The sequence below is a fragment of the Mandrillus leucophaeus genome, unplaced genomic scaffold (assembly GCF_000951045.1).
Source record: "Mandrillus leucophaeus isolate KB7577 unplaced genomic scaffold, Mleu.le_1.0 Scaffold408, whole genome shotgun sequence".
NCBI lineage: Eukaryota > Metazoa > Chordata > Mammalia > Primates > Cercopithecidae > Mandrillus > Mandrillus leucophaeus.
In genome coordinates, this window is record NW_012104343.1 from 262816 (window position 1) to 278370 (window position 15555).

The 15555-nt window shown below is 48.6% G+C and overlaps 1 pseudogene across 1 annotated transcript in view; it reads left to right on the plus strand.

Annotated features, from left to right (window-relative positions):
* LOC105548309 overlaps window positions 1-15248 on the plus strand; it is a 31772-nt pseudogene extending 16524 nt beyond the window's left edge. Inside the window, exons 6-24 of the transcript XR_001007371.1 lie at window positions 213-251; window positions 504-554; window positions 639-732; window positions 828-932; window positions 2537-2600; window positions 2926-3064; window positions 3890-3980; window positions 4087-4196; window positions 4391-4478; window positions 4854-5180; window positions 5448-5540; window positions 12527-12748; window positions 12833-12908; window positions 13616-13701; window positions 13960-14171; window positions 14255-14351; window positions 14434-14544; window positions 14628-14773; window positions 14846-15248. The product of XR_001007371.1 is annotated as a golgin subfamily A member 2-like (transcript). The remainder of the gene's footprint in view (window positions 1-212; window positions 252-503; window positions 555-638; window positions 733-827; window positions 933-2536; window positions 2601-2925; window positions 3065-3889; window positions 3981-4086; window positions 4197-4390; window positions 4479-4853; window positions 5181-5447; window positions 5541-12526; window positions 12749-12832; window positions 12909-13615; window positions 13702-13959; window positions 14172-14254; window positions 14352-14433; window positions 14545-14627; window positions 14774-14845) is intronic.
* The last annotated feature ends 307 nt before the right edge of the window (window positions 15249-15555 follow it).

Consider the following 15555-nt stretch of genomic DNA (forward strand, 5'->3'; position numbering starts at 1 on the left):
GACTTTCAGTTCTATGACTGTGGGCCAAAACCAACAAAGATCCAAATCCTCTTTCCTTGGGAGCTTGAGGAGAGTTTACCAGTTCATGTTTCCATTAAGTCTGAGAACTTTGCCTTTAAAATCTATTCCTGGCTGCTGCCTACCCCTTCCTGGTCTGGGGAATAGAGTCGAGGGGGCCATCCTTAGTCACCATCCTTTAACTGTCTCCACAGAAACAACAGAACCAAGAAATGGTGGATCAGTTGGAAGAAGTAACTGTTTGCTCACAACATGACTGCTGGATTTGGGGGGCACTCAGATGTAGAGGCTTCAGTCTCGTCTCACCCACTCCCAGCCTGGGGAAGGCTCACCCCCCAGATTCCACCCCATCCCCATAAGGTCCCTGATAACTTGGTCCCATGGGTGGAACTGTCCTGGGGCATTGGTGCCATTCTGGGGGCATGTCCCTTGCTGTACCATCTCTGCTTCCCCCTAGTAAGAGCTCTGTATTCCTTTTCCTATAGGAAAAGAAAGAATGCCACCAAAAGCAGGGAGCTCTAAGGGAGCAGTTACAGGTGAGTAGAGAGTGTGAAGTTCCCTCCTGTCCTCTGGAGAATGTTTCTTTCCTTCTCTTTCAGCTTTTGGCTTTTCTACCAAAGGTTCACATTCAGAATGTAGAAATCCTTGTATCAGAGAAAGCCGAGTTACAGACAGCCCTGGCTCACACTCAGCATGCTGCCAGGCAGAAAGAAGGTGGGAATCTGGGCACCCCATCATCCTTCAACTTGGCACTTTGACAGGCCATTGGGGGAGTCCTTTGGGCCCCATCTGAACCTCTCTCATTCCAGGAGAGTCCGAAGATCTGGCCAGCTGCCTGTAGTATTCCTGGCAGTGTGTGGGAGAGTTGGAGCAGGCTGTTTGCTGTCTCCATACAGCAGAAGAAAGCAGACAGGGTGAGTCCAACCACCTGCCCCATCCCCTGGCAGCCTGGCTTCCCAGATGGCGGAGTGAGCCTAAAGGTCCCTTCTGCAGGATGGAATGTCCTGCCCAGAAAGCAGCATGGACTATTTCTCACTGCTTGTGTGTGTGGTGGTTAGAGGTAGCCTGGGGCTGAGTCAGCTGCTGTGGGTGAGTTAGGGGTCCTATGGAGAGCGAGCACTGGATGCAGAGTTCGGAGGCCAAGTCCTCGCCCTACCCTTAACTGGCTTTGGCCTTTGCCAAGTGCTAGGTGGGGGATATGGTACTTGTACTGTGAAGGTACAGAAGAGTATCTTCAGTATGTTACCATTTGTGTAGAGAGAGGGAATGTGTGTGTGTGTGTGTGTGTGTGTGCGCGCGTGTGTCTACATACATACTATGATCATATACATAAAATGTGTCTACAAGGATTTATCAACTCAGGAAGGGGTTAGGGGGAAAGGGGAAGGAGAGCATTAGGACAAACACCTAATGCATGTGGGGCATAAAATCTAGATGACGGGTTGATAGGTGCAGCAAACCACCATGGCACACGTATACCTATGTAACAAACCTGCACATTCAGCACATGTGTCCTAGAACTTAAAGTAAAATAATAAATAAATAAAATAAAACACAAAAAACTCAGGAGAGAGGAACAGGGTGGCTGGGAGATATTTCCCTTCTGTACCTTCTGAGCTTTGGACTATGTGAATGGATCATCCTTTCAAAAAGTGAACAAGAGATTGATTTCCCCCTTCCTATCTGTGCCCCCACCCCCAGCGAACAAATGGGCTTAGAGAATCAGATACACCTAAGGGTTCAAATCCCAGCTCTGAGTGATCTTAGGCAAGCACTTAATCTCTAATACCCCATGTTTTTTATCGACACAATAGAGGTAATAATAGTAGTTGTCTCATATGGTGGTTGTGAGGATTAAATGGGATTGTTAGCATGGTGGCTAGTGAAGCACTCAATAAGGGTTCAAACAGTGGTAGTAATAACGGTAAAATAATAACAATATTGTTTTATCCCTCTGGGCCTCTGTTAGCCAGCTATAAATTCAATCTCTTTCCCTGTCCGTTCACCCTTACTAAGTTCTTTTAAAAACAAATGAGACTGACCAGGCGCTCAGACTCATGCTTGTATTCCCAGCACTTTGGGAGGCCTAGGCTGGCGGATCATGAGGTCAGGAGTTTGAGACCAGCCTGGCCAGCACAGTGAAACCCTGTCTCTACTAAAAATACAAAAATTAGCTGGGTGTGGTGGTCGGCACCTGTAAATTCCAGCTACTCAGGAGGCTGAGGCAGGAGGATTACTTGAACCTGGGAAGCCGAGGTTGCAGTGAGCCGAGATAATGCCACTGCATTTCAGCCTAGGCAACAGAGCTAGACTCCGTCTCAAAAACAAAACAAAAACAAACAAACAAACAAACAAAAAGCAAATGAGATCATGGACTTCGAAATGCCTTGAAAAAATGTCAGGTGTGATTCAGAGTGAGGAAGTGTTACTGTGGAATAGTTACTGAGCTGTTGGTACTGGTCGGCCAGCTGCTCCTCTGCCTGCTATATCCTGACTTAACCTTGGCCTGTATTTTCAGTACAACAAGGAGTTAACCAAAGAGAGAAACACCCTCAGGCTGGAGTTACACAAGAACAGGTAGTATGGGGGAAGGTGGGATGGGAGGTCTGGGAGGTCTGGGGGCCCTTAGCATGGGTGATGTGCTGGGAGGTTGAGGGGGTACAGGTAAGCATGGTGAGGTGGTCATACAGGTTTGTACATGTGCACAGTTAAGCTGTAGTGCTGGTGACTCATGGTGTAGCCTCGAACAACTCACGCCTCTCAGGCCTGCCATCTGTAACTTTGGATTCCTGGGGTTCCTTCCAGTGCTACGGTTCTGTGGTTGTGAGGCAAGGGTGGAGGGTTGATCACCAAAGCAGTCCTTTCTGTTCTTAGTTCATTCCTTTCTCTACTGCCTCTGGCCATAACCGAATCAATGAGGACTGAAGCAGGAGAAATCAGAATTGGAAGAGAAGCTTTGAGTCCTAGTGACTGAGAAGGCTGGCATACTGCTTAACTTAGAAGAGCTGCAAAAGAAATTACAAATGACTGAACTGCTTCAACAAGCTAAGGACTGCAGCCGCGGAGGTGGTTGGAGCCCCATCCAGCTGGGGCCATGGTCTAGGGATCATGCCAAGAGTTGGAAAATTTCGGTCCTTGTTCTGATGCTGCCATAGAATCCTCTAGAGAGTGCTAAAAAATCTACAAATTGGGGCCCTACCATAGACCTGGGGAATCAGAATCTCAGGGTTAGGGCTTTAAAAAAAATTTTTCTAACACATCATAGATGAAAACCATTATTTGATAAATTACATTTATATGGCTAGCTAATGAGTCTGTTTATTTCCATCTGAGGTTCAAGCCAACACTTCCACTATTCCATGGGTAATAATAGAGAGTAGAGGTTTTTTGTTTTTTGTTTTTTGTTGTTTGTTTGTTTGTTTGTTTGTTTCAGATGGGGTCTCTATCACCCAGGCTGGAGTGCAGTGGTGTGATCTTGGCTCACTGCAGCCTCTACCTCCCAGGCTCAAGCGATCCTCCTGCCTCAGCTTCTCAAGTAGCTGGGACTATAGGTGCACACCACCACACCTAGCTAATTTTTGTATTTGTAGAGACGGGGCTTTGCCATGTTGCCCAGGCTGGTTTTGAACTCCTGAGCTCAAGTGATCCGCCTCCCTCAGTCTCCCAAAGTGTTGGGATTCAGACATGAGCCACCATGCCCAGCCTGAGATCTTTTTAAAATTATTTAATTTTTTATTTCTAAAACAAAGAAACTTGACAGCAGAGTTGTATTGACTGAGTTGTACACTGAGCCTAGCCCTAGCCCTTTTAAGGGGCACTGTTGGAACGGCCCAGCCTCCCGGAATCTAAACTTCTCACTCTTCACTATCTGGTTTTCAAGGCACTGTGAAGGCCCTGATACTAAACAGCAGTTACTGCAGGCCATGGAGGAGCGGGCATAGCTGGAAGCACACCTGGGGCAGGTGAGGCTTTGCAGGGGAGGGATATGGAAGGAAGATGACCCCAGGTGGCCAGGAGCAGGTGAGGACCAGTGACAGCCCTTCGTAACTTCTGTCCCCATTCTTGAAGGTAATGGAGTCAGTTGGACAACTACAAATGGAGAGAGAGAGACGTATGCTGAAAATCTGAAAGGAGGGAGTGCCATGTGGCAGCAGAGGATGCAGTAGATGTCAGAGCAGGTGAGACCTGACCCTTCAGCCCCCCACCTTATATAGATCACTTGATCTTTCTAGGCGTCTGTAAAATGGGAAGACTATAGCCAGAGGTGATCATGGGTCTAGGCTATGTGGAGTCAGGGTCAGAGATGGAGATGGTAGCCCATCCAGCCATCAGCCCCTCTCTTCAGGGCCCTTTCCTGCTGTATTTTGGGCAGGTGCGCACATTGAGAGAGGAGAAGGAGCATAGCATGAGTTGGGTATAAGAACTGGAAATGAGCTTGGCTGAACTGAGTAACCAAATGGGTAAGCTGGGACTGTGGTGACCTGGGAGCAGGACTGGTATCAGAGTGCTGTGGGGGTGGCTTAGAATGCCCCAGGGCGGTGGGTGGATGGAGGGCTTTGGGGCAGAAGGAAAGAGGTCTGTGCCAGGAGTTGGCAAGTCTTGTAATCTCCATGAGCCTCAGTGTTCCCATCAGCAAAGAGGGAAGTGTGCCCATTGTCAGCCATCCACAGTTGTCTCTATCAGAAAGTGGCGGGAAGACTGGCTAATATCCGGGTGCAAGGAATCATTAGCAGGGAGGCCAAGTTTGGGGAGCCTGAGAGGAGCTGTGGACCAAGAGGAGGGTGTTTTTTTTGAGAATCCAGAGGCCCTTACTGTCGCTTCCTTTCTTACCTGAGCCGTGCCCCTGGAACTCCAAGCAGGGCCCTCCAGGGTGGAGCAGCAGCTACAAGCAGAGGCTGGCCACCTGCAGAAGGAACTGGAGAGCCTGGCAGCTCCAAGCCCAGGAGCAAGACACTGAGGGCTTCAGTCACCCGAACCAGGAGTGGGAGGAGAGGCTGCTGGAGCTGCAGCAGGTGGCCAAGCTCTTGGGGGAGCAGGCAGAGTTGCACAGACAAATCTTGGAGACCATGCAGAATGACTACACCACCATCAGCCACGTGCTCACCCAGAACCACGAGCTCAAGGAGCAGCTGTCTGAGCTGCAGAATGGATTCATAAAGCTGGTGTGTGACCCCATCAGGAGAGCCTGCCCTCCTCCCTAGCCCTCCCGACCTTTGTTTTCCCGCCCATAAAATGAGGCAGTGTACCCCTAATGTAAGATGGTACTTCCGAAGGTACCTGTGAACCAGAGCCCTGCTCTGATGGCTGTGGGGAAGAGGGAATGATTTTTCTAACCTGCCTCCACCCTTCCTGGTGCCATGGGAGGCAGACGCCAAGTTCTAGGGTCTCCAGCTGCAGTGGATGGCTGCCGATTGCTTCTCTCTGTCCAGACTAATGAGAACATGGAGATCACCAGTGCAATGCAGTTGGAATAGCACGTAAAGAGGGAGCTGGGAAAGAAGCTGGGCAAGCTAAAGGAGACGGTAACACTGCACCATCCAAGAAGAGCTGGAAGGCGGGCACCAGCCTCTGGGGAGGGGAGGTGTGAGGCCAGAGGCAGCTCCAGCCTGGGGAACAGGTGACCCCAGCACCCTCCAGGGCAGTCCTGTGACTGTTTCTTGCTTCCTGCCCTCTGACTTTTAGTGGTGGGCTCCTCCCAGGTCTGAACATCATCATCCCGGCTAGAGTCATGGAGCCCCCCAAACATAGGGAAAGAGACGGTGGTATAAGAGGCTCCTCAGAGTCAAACTGGATTCTGGCCTTGGCTCCCCTCATCACCATTCAACTACTTTGCATCTCTAAGTCTCAGTTTCTTTACCTTAAAAGGGAAGTTAGCACCTTCCTCGCAGAGGTGCTGAGGATTAAATGAGATAATACGTGGAAAGCATTAGGCATGTGGCACAGTTAGCAGATGGAGGTTGGCTCCCTCTGCTTTTCCATCAGTCTGTGGCCTAGTTTAAATGGTGGAAGGAAGGGTGTGAGATTTAAGTCTGGGTGTAGGGGATCAGTCAGTGTGGTTGGAAAAATTGTAAGATGAAGTTATAGGATATAGACACAAACCTTCTTGGAAGGCCAGAAGGTCTGCACAGCTTCAGTAAAGGATTTGGCTGAAAGCAGCCTAATCCCCTTTACCTTGAGTTGATAGCAGTAGAGCAAATAACATGGGAATGTGGGGTAGTTTATCTGAATAGCTTGTTTACTCATGTGGTCCTAAGACCAACCTTTGATTATCCGCGGGTGCATGATTGCTCTCTACTCGGTGGTCGGCAAAGTTAATTACTCACAGGTGTGTTGACTCAAAGCCTTTGTCATTAAGTCTGTGCTGAATAAATACCCTCAGGGCCAGCTAGTCAAGGCACACAACTCTTTTTGTGTGTGGCCTGGCCCCTTAGCTGCTCTGTCACTGAATATCGGTGTCTGAGTATGTTATTCATCTGCCATGCAGCTGGGGTCTGCAGGATAGACCCTTGCAAGTGGTGCCCTGCGGGAGGCACACTGTGAAGGATCACAACGGACCCCTCAAAAACGAAGATGAAAAGAACTGTGCAAACAGTAAGTTAGTAAGTCATTGATGCCCACTCGGAATTTCCAAGTTTGGGGGGATTGTTCAGGCTAGGGTTTCATCATGGGACAACAGTTATCAGCTTAACAGAAACAGTATATAAAAGTATTGAAACAGCTGCTTAAAGCTAGTGGAGCCTTGGTTTCACAGGCTCAATTAAGGGACCTAATGCAAACTGTTGTCTCACAAAACTCATGGTTCCCAGAAAAAGGAACGCTAGACGTAGAGCTCTGGGAACAAGTGGGGAGAGATCTTAATCAACATCATGCGCAAGGGCAACAGGTCCCAGTATCATTTTTAATGCTATGGGCCTTAGGGTGACCCTGGCTCTGTTATACAGTTATACACAGAAGAACCTAAAAAGGGGAAGGAGGAGGAACCGTCACCTGCCTTACCACCTCCTTTTCGCTCAGCCCTGATATCAGCAGACCAAAATAACAAAGAGGAAATGGAGATTTTGCCTGAGCCCCCTCCTGCAATAAATAGGAAAAAAGACAAGAGCTACGCTACAGCTATGGGACCCTTTCTTAGGCAAGAGGCATTAAAAGGGGAGCTCTTAGCCTGCCTGGTAATGCAAGGTTGACAAGGCAATTGGGTATATAAACCTATTTCTTTTAACGTTTATAAAAAGTTAAGAAAAAGCATTAGAGGTTGAAGCCGTGTGGCCAAGCTGGTGGTAGGCAGAAGGAAATGCTTGGCAGCAAAGGAAGCTCGTACACCTGGAGCCAGCGAGTGCTTCCAGGAACTCGGCCTGCACAGAGGTAGCAGTGACAAGGAGCCAGGCCCAGCACACCAGAGCTGGCCTGCTAGGGAGAGGCAGGAGGCGTGCACGAAGGTCCACTCGGCTGGCAGCAGCTGCCCAGCGGCAGCAGGTTGAGGGAGCAGCACAGACAAAAGGCGGCACAGACAAAAAGCAGTGCAAGTGCAACATGGCCGCCGCCCTGGGACCCACCTGCTAGACGCCCAGCTCCGCTGGCCCACGGCAAAATTTCACATGTTCCTTGTATACAAGTGACATCCCGGATTATAATTCTCTGCTAAGATTTAAGTACAATTTAAGAATTTAAAACACCTCTTTCTAATAATGGCCACTGTTGCTTTTACACTGTTTCCCTGGAAAAGCAAGACAGAGAAAAATTTGTGTTTACAATACCAGCTATCAATAATGAAAGGCCAGCTTTCCCGATTTCATTGGAAAGTGCTTCCTCAAGGAATGCTAAACAGTGCTGCCATGTGTCAGTATCATGTAAATCAAGCTTTGTTCCCCAGCAGAAAAGAATTTCCTGATTGCAAGGTTATTCATTTTATGGATGATATTCTACTAGCAGCCCCAACGGAGCCAATGCTTTTAAGTTTGTATACCTCTGTCATAAAGAATGCACAGCTGAGTGGTTTAATCATTGCACCTGAAAAAGCACAAATGTCCTCTCCTTGGAAATATCTTGGGTACATACTTACTTCCTGGTCAGTAAAACCTCAAAAGGTTAAATACTAGCAACTTACACACCTTAAATGATTATCAGAAATTACTAGGCAATTTTAATTGGCTTCACCCCACCTTGGGCATTCCTACTTATAAGCTGCAAAACATGTTTTCTATCTTAAAGGGCAACACAGTCCTGGATTCTCTCAGGTATTTAATCCCAGCAGCAAAAAAAAAAAAAAAAAAAAAAAAAAAAGATGGAAGAACTAGAACAGGCTATTTCTCAAAGACAAGTAAATCTCATAGATCCAAAATATTCTGTTCAATTGTTTATTTTTCCCAGTAAACACTCCCCTACAGGGTTAATAGGACAAATGGCTCCAGAGCTATGTTTTTTAGCATGGGTTTTTTTGCTCACATACCGAGACTAAAACACTATCTCCCTATATCCAGTTAATCAGTAAAGTCATATATTCAGGCTGCAGATGATGCAGTCACTTGCTAGGTTGTGATCCTGATATCATCAGGATTTCTTTAAATAAAAAGCAATTCAAAGCAGTATTGCCCTTATCGATGGACTTCCAAATAGCACTCTCTGATTACACAGGTCAAATAGAGCATGTCATTCCTGCTAACTCCTTCAGTTTATCATATTCCTATGATTTTCCCTACAAAAAGAGTTCACTTCCCCATAAATGCTTTAACACTGTTTACTGATGGTTCTAGTAAACATGGAAAAGCAGCAGTCTGGTAGAGACCACATAATTCCATCACTCGATCTGGATTTACTAGCACTCAGAGAGCTGAGTTTGGGGCCTTGATATTGGCTTTGGAAACTTTTTCCACTCAGCCCCTCAATATTGTTAATGACTCTGCTTACTCTGTTTTTTTACTGCAGAACCTTGAGACAGCCCTAATTAAGTCCACTCTGGAGTCCACCCTCTGTGCTCTTTGACTTCAGCAATTGCTAGATCAGTGTACACATCCTATTTTTATTACACGCATTCAGGGCCACAGCTCACTGCCTGGCCCATTGATTTATGGCAATGATCAAGCATACCTTCAGGTTGTAACATCACTGCTTGACCAAGCCACCCAATCACATCAATTTTTCCGGCAAAACTAGAGAAACTTGTCTAAACAATTTCAATTTACCCAGAGGCTGGCTAAATAAATTATCCTGCAATGCTGAGATTGCCAGCTCACAGGCATGTCCCCTCCTTCAACAAGTGTTAACCCTAGAGGATTGGCACTTTATCAGTTATGGCAAACAGATGTTACACACATCCCTGAATTTGGAAAACTTAGATATGTACATGTCTCCATTGATACCAATTCTCATTTAATTAGTGTACATGCCCTTCCTGGAGAGTCTACTCGATATGTCATTAAACATCTTTTAACTTTTGCATTTATGGGGCAACCCATAAAAATTAAAACTAATAATGGTCTAGCTTACGCCAGCTCACAATTTCAACAATTTTGTCACACGTGGAACATCCAACATTCCACAGGCATCCCATATAATCCCCACGGACAGGCCATAATAGAACGTGCCCACTCCACCCTTAAAAATATGCTCAAAAAACAAAACGGGGAGTATGGATAAGGACCTTGCAACGCTATTGGCACAAGCCTTATTTACCCTTAATTTTTTAAATTTAGATGATAAATTTCAATCCACTGTAGAAAAGCACTTTGCTAAAACCTCTCAAGACATAAAACTGCAGTTTTATGGAAAGATGTAAACAGTAATGTATGGTGTAATCCAAGTGAATTGTTAACTTGGGGAAGAGGGTATGCTTGTGTTCACACCCCCTCAGGTCCTCTTTGGATTCCAGCACAATGCATCAAACCATACCATTACGTGGCTAGGACCCAACCTGGTACCAGAAATGAAGGAAGTGACCCTACAGGACTCGCTGCCCTGGATGATGCGGCTTCCTCGGACGACAAGCCCTGGACATTACCTGGGGGATGCTGAAGAAGGCAACTCAGGAGGCGGAATGAATCCTGCTCTGGACACAGACACCATTCACTCCAGATAATCTGTTCCTTGCTATGCTCTCTGTTGTACGTTGCAACTCATATAGGGTATTGATCCTTCATATGCTCTTGCTTTGTCTGCAACCTATACCTGCTACACTCTATTGGGCTCATATCTTAGATCCACCTTTCTTTCACCCTGTCACCTGGGCAGACACCTCCTTCTCAGCCTTTAATAACGTAACTGCTTGGCTAGGAGGGATAGATTTACCCCCAGTGGGGTCCATCATTAATGGCACACATTAGACTAAGGTGCCAGGTAACACTACATATCATCCCACTATCCTCCCACTGTGTGTAAGTTATAAAGGGTGTAACCCTTACTGCGTACCTGCCCAAACACACTTATGGCTACGTCATGACAAAGGAAATGTCTTAACATTCCTAGCTGCAGGTAGCCTCAAACCGGGCGATGCAATCAATGCCACTTTCCCAAACATTCCTTCCTGTGCTAAAGAACAAAGCTGGGAAAGTAATGGATTCCACTTTAGCTGGGAGGTCTGTCATGGGGAACAAGCCTATACCCTCCAGTTAGGCAATTGTAACATCTTAGACTGGAGGTGCCACAGCCATTTGCAGGGAAGCCTTACTGATGTCCTCATCCATCATGGCATCAATCACAGTTTTGTAGCCACATCCCATTCCCCTATGATTTGGGCCAATGTGGGGGTGGATATTTCCGACCCCAAGTAAAATCCATGCCACCCCAAGACACTCTGTGGTGCCTGGGACATCTTAGCACCTCCTTTGACACCTGGCATGGGACATACCATAATTCCAGTCACAACTATACTATAACCTTTATTCATAATCACACTGATCAGTGCCTGATTTGCACTACCCATCCATATGTTTTCTTTATAGGAGCTAATATTTCTGTTATACCCCGAAACTCCACGTTTGTGACCCAGGTGCAGGGACAGACTTGGTTTGCCTCATGTATTACTAATTACAATATATAATTTAAATATTACTAGAGTCATGGTATTAAGGAGACAATCTGAGGCATTCCCACCAGTCAATTTGACATGCGATTGGCAAGGTTCCTCTGCCCTTGCCACCTTAGAACGTGCTCTGTCCCAGATCAGACCCAAAAGATTCATAGACACATGTGTAGCCTTTATAGTCTCAGTCATAGTCATCCTAGTAACTGCTAGTGTGGCTGTAGCATCTATTACTGAATCAGGAAAAACAGCTGCTTTTGTAGATAATTTGGCCAGAAATGTTTCTAATGTACTTCTCTTACAGCAAGGTATAGATCAAAAGATTCTTGCACATCTGCAAGCCCTTGAGGCTGCCCTTGGAATATGTGGGGGAGCGACCAGATGCACTGGCATTCCAACAGCAGTTAAACTGTGACTGGGAGCATAAACATATCTGTGTCACTTCTCTACCGTGGAATCAATCAATACATAGTTGGGATGAGGTGAAACAACACCTCTGGGGAACCTTTCATGACAATTTAACAGCAGACATAAGGCAACTTAAAAATACAATTTTAGAATCCCTTCATACTGTAGATCTATCTACACACCCAACAAACAGCCATATGGAAGGGTGTGCAAGATCGTCTCTCCTGGATAGACCACCGCTCCTGGGCATCACTCCTTGAGTGGAAAAGAATGTTGCTAATTATACTCATGTTTGTCTTATGTTATTTACTAATTTTAGGATGCAAAGCCGGAATAAGAGCAATGACCACCATTGCTGACAGACCAGTTGTTGCACACACATGTACTCTCCAGCTAACAAGACTGAATGCAAAAAACAGAAAAGGGGGAGCTATAGGGGATCAGTCAGTGTGGTTGGAAAAATTGTAAGATGAAGTTATAGGATATAGACACAAACCTTCTTGGAAGGCCAGAAGGTTTGCATAACTTCAGTAAAGGATTTTTCTGAAATCCTTTTTACCCCTAATCCCCTTTACCTTGAGTTGATAACAATAGAGCAGATAACATGGGAATGTGGGGGAGTTTATCTGAATACCTTGTTTACTCATGTGGTTCTAAGACCAACCTTTGATTATCCGCAGGTGCATGATTGCGCTCTACTTGGGGGCGGGTCGGCAAAGTTAATTACCCACAGGTGTGTTGACTCAAAGCCTTTGTCATTAAGCCTGTGCTGAATAAATGCTGTCAGGGCCAGCTAGTCAAGGCCTGCATTGTCACAACTCTTTCTGTGCATGGCCTGGCCCCTTAGCTGCTCTGTCACTGAATATTGGTGTGAGTATGTTATTCATCTGCCATGCAGCTGGGGTCTGCAGGACAGATCCCTGCAGCTGGGGAAGGAGGCATGGGACTCTGGGAAAGGGAGGCAGTCACTTAGGCCTGGAACCAAGGGGCCAGGGGCCTGGGAAAGCAACAGAGCCACACAGTGACCTTGCTACCCCATTTATGGGCCAGCCACCACCTGCCCTCATGCCCAGGGTCTTTCTGCAGATGGAGCTGAAGAGCCAGAAGGCTCGGTCTGCAGCAGCAGCAAGACCAGTACCTGAGTCACCTGCAGCAGTATGTGGCCACCTATCAGCAGCTGACCTCTGAGAAGGAGGGGCTGCACAACCAGTTACTGCTGTAGACCCAGTTCGTGGACCAGCTGCAGCAGCAGGAAGCTCAAAGAAAGCAGTGGTCAAGATGGCCTGCCAAGAGTTGCGGGAGACCCAAGTGAGGGAGTTGCTCAGGGCGGGGCCCTGAGGGGAACGACCTGGCGACCTCTGTGCCTTCTCACTCTCTTTCTTGGCCCCTTAGGAGTGCCTGGAAGCTTTCAGCCAGCAGAATCAGCAGCCTCAGGCCCAGTTGAGCCTCATGGCTCTACCTGGGGAAGGTAGCGGAGACTGCTCACAGAAAGAGAGCCCCAGGAGGAAGGGATAACTGTTAGCAGCATAGGATTGAGGAGTTGAACAGACTTTTAGAACAGCTGGTCATTATGCCAACCAGGTGTCCACACTAAGTTAGGCACCACTATGGTGACCTCCTGGGAGCAGGGGACCACCAGGTTGCCTAAGGATGGTGAACTGGTCCAGCTCAGAAATGGAGCAGGTCAGAACTCCCGTGCCTATTGGTAGTGGGACTGCACCTGGGCAACACGGCAAGATCTTGGCTCTTTAAAAAATAATGAGGCCGGGCACGGTGGCTCATGCCTGCAATCCCAGCACTTTGGGAGGCTGAGGCGGGTGGATCACGAGGTCAGGCGTTAAATCAAGACCAACCTGGCCAAGATGGTGAAACCCCGTCTCTACTAAAAATACAAAAATTAGCCGAGTGTGGTGGCAGGTGCCTGTAATCCCAGCCACTTGGGAGGCTGAGGCAGAGAATTGCTTGAACCCAGGAGGTGGAAGTTGCAGTGAACGGAGATCGCGCCACTGCACTCCAGCCTGGACAACACAACGAGACTCCATTTCAAAATAAAGAGCTGCTCATTCCCCGCTAGGGAGGGACTGGCCCTGGGTTACACAGTGAGAGTTGGGGCAGAGGTGGGCCCACTCTACCGTTGTTGGGTTGTCTGAGGACCTCTCTGGCCACCCCCAATAGGAGATGGACTGGACAGTGAGGAGGAGGTGGAGGTGCCTCAGCCCATGCCGAGCATCCTGGAGGACCTAGAGAGCCAGAAGGCCATGGTGAGCCTGACTCCCCCTGCCCCACCTTTGCTGCCTCCCTCCGTGGTCCCTCCCAGACCCCCTTCTGCTCTTGGGTTCCTGGCCTTCTGATTTCTCTGGACCCTCACCCCTTCCCTGGGAGCCAGTGGTCGGACACCATTTCACCTGCGACTAACAGGTGCGTCGTCTGAGGCCCCCCAAAGCAAAGACTGCTCTCCACCTCCCTGCCCTGTTTGTCCTGTGTATCCCCCTATAAGAATGCGTACCTCTTGCCTGCAGGGGGCATTTTTCAACTCAGCTGTAGCTAGTGCCCAGGAGGAGCAGGCACGGCTACGTGGGCAGCTGAAGGAGTGCACTGCCAGCGCATGGCTCATCTGCTGGCCTCGGCCCAGAAGGAACCTGAGGTGGCAGCCCCAGCCCCAGGAACTGGGGGCAATTCCATGTGTGGGGAGACCCACTGGGCCCTGCAGGCGGCCATGGAGAGGCTGTAGGTGAGTGAGTCCAGGCATGGGCCAAAAAGGGTTGGGGGCAGGCAGGTCGCTGCCTTAATGTGACCCCATTATTTTGGCTCCAGAGCCGCTTTATGGAGCTCATGCGGGAGAAGGTGGACTTGAAGGAGATGGTGGAGGAACTGGAACATCGCTTCATCTAGCTGTCTGGAGAGACAGACATCATCGGGGAGTGGGAAGCCAGGGCACAGCAAGGAGAGCTGCACATCGGTCAGAGGGGCCCCAGCGTCTGAGACCTGTCCTCCTGTAGGAGAGTACATCGCAGTGTACCAGAGCCAGAGGGCAGTGCTGAAGGAGCAGCACCAGGAGAAGGAGTGCATCGGCAGGCTGGCCCAGGACAAGGGAAGAGATGAAGGTAGGGCGTGGAACATCTCTGCAGGGGTGGGGGTGGGGATGGGCTCAGGCACAGGCAGAGCAGCTGAGCACCCCTCCCTCCAGGTGAAGCTGCTGGAGCTTTTTGCGGCTTGTGAGCGACTGCAACGAGTAGCATGGAAGATCCCTGGCAGCTGCCCAGAACCCTGCTGATGAGCCCACTCCAGAGGTCCCAGCCCCCCAGCAGCTTGGGGCTGCTGACAAGCAGGGTAGTGAGTAGAGCCCTCAGGCAGGGTGGGCACACAGGAGGGCTCGCACAGCGCCCTGCCTCCCTCTCTCCAAAGATCTTTGCGAGGTGAGCCTTGCCAGCAGCGGGAAGCCTGTGCAAGGAGAGGCAGGGAAGGGTTCTCCCTGCGGTAACCCCACTGCGCAGCAGATCATACCGCTGCTTTATGGAGATGCAGAACCTCCAGGAGCACCCAAGCTTGGGCAGCAGCCCTTGCATTCCTTTTTTGTACCAGACTGCCGAGAACGATGAGGTGAAGATCACCATCATCTAAAAGCCGGCCACTGTCAGCAAAATCTGGAGAAGTGGGGCTGGAGGCTCTGCCTCTACTGTGTCCCTACCACCCCTTCTCAGTCAACCCTTTACCCTTACAGTAGCAAGCATAAGACCCCTGTCTAATGTGGAGAGACGGGTGGAGATGAGGTGAAGATCACCATAATCTAAAAGGCCACTAAATAAAATAAATTTTAAAAAGGTATGGGATTTTTAAAACATGTATGGGATTAAAGAAGTTATGGGATTTAAAATGTTATGGGATAAAAGTTATGAAAGTTATGAAAAGTTATGAAGCCAGACACGGTGGCTCATGCCTGTAATCCCAGCACTTTTGGAGGCTGAGGTGGGCGGATCACTTGAGGTCGGGGAGTTCAAGACCAGTCTGACCAACATGGAGACACCCTGTCTCTACTAAAAATACAAAATTAGCCGGACGTGTTGGTGCATGCCTGTAATCCCAGCTACTGGGGAGGCTGAGGCAGGAGAATCGCT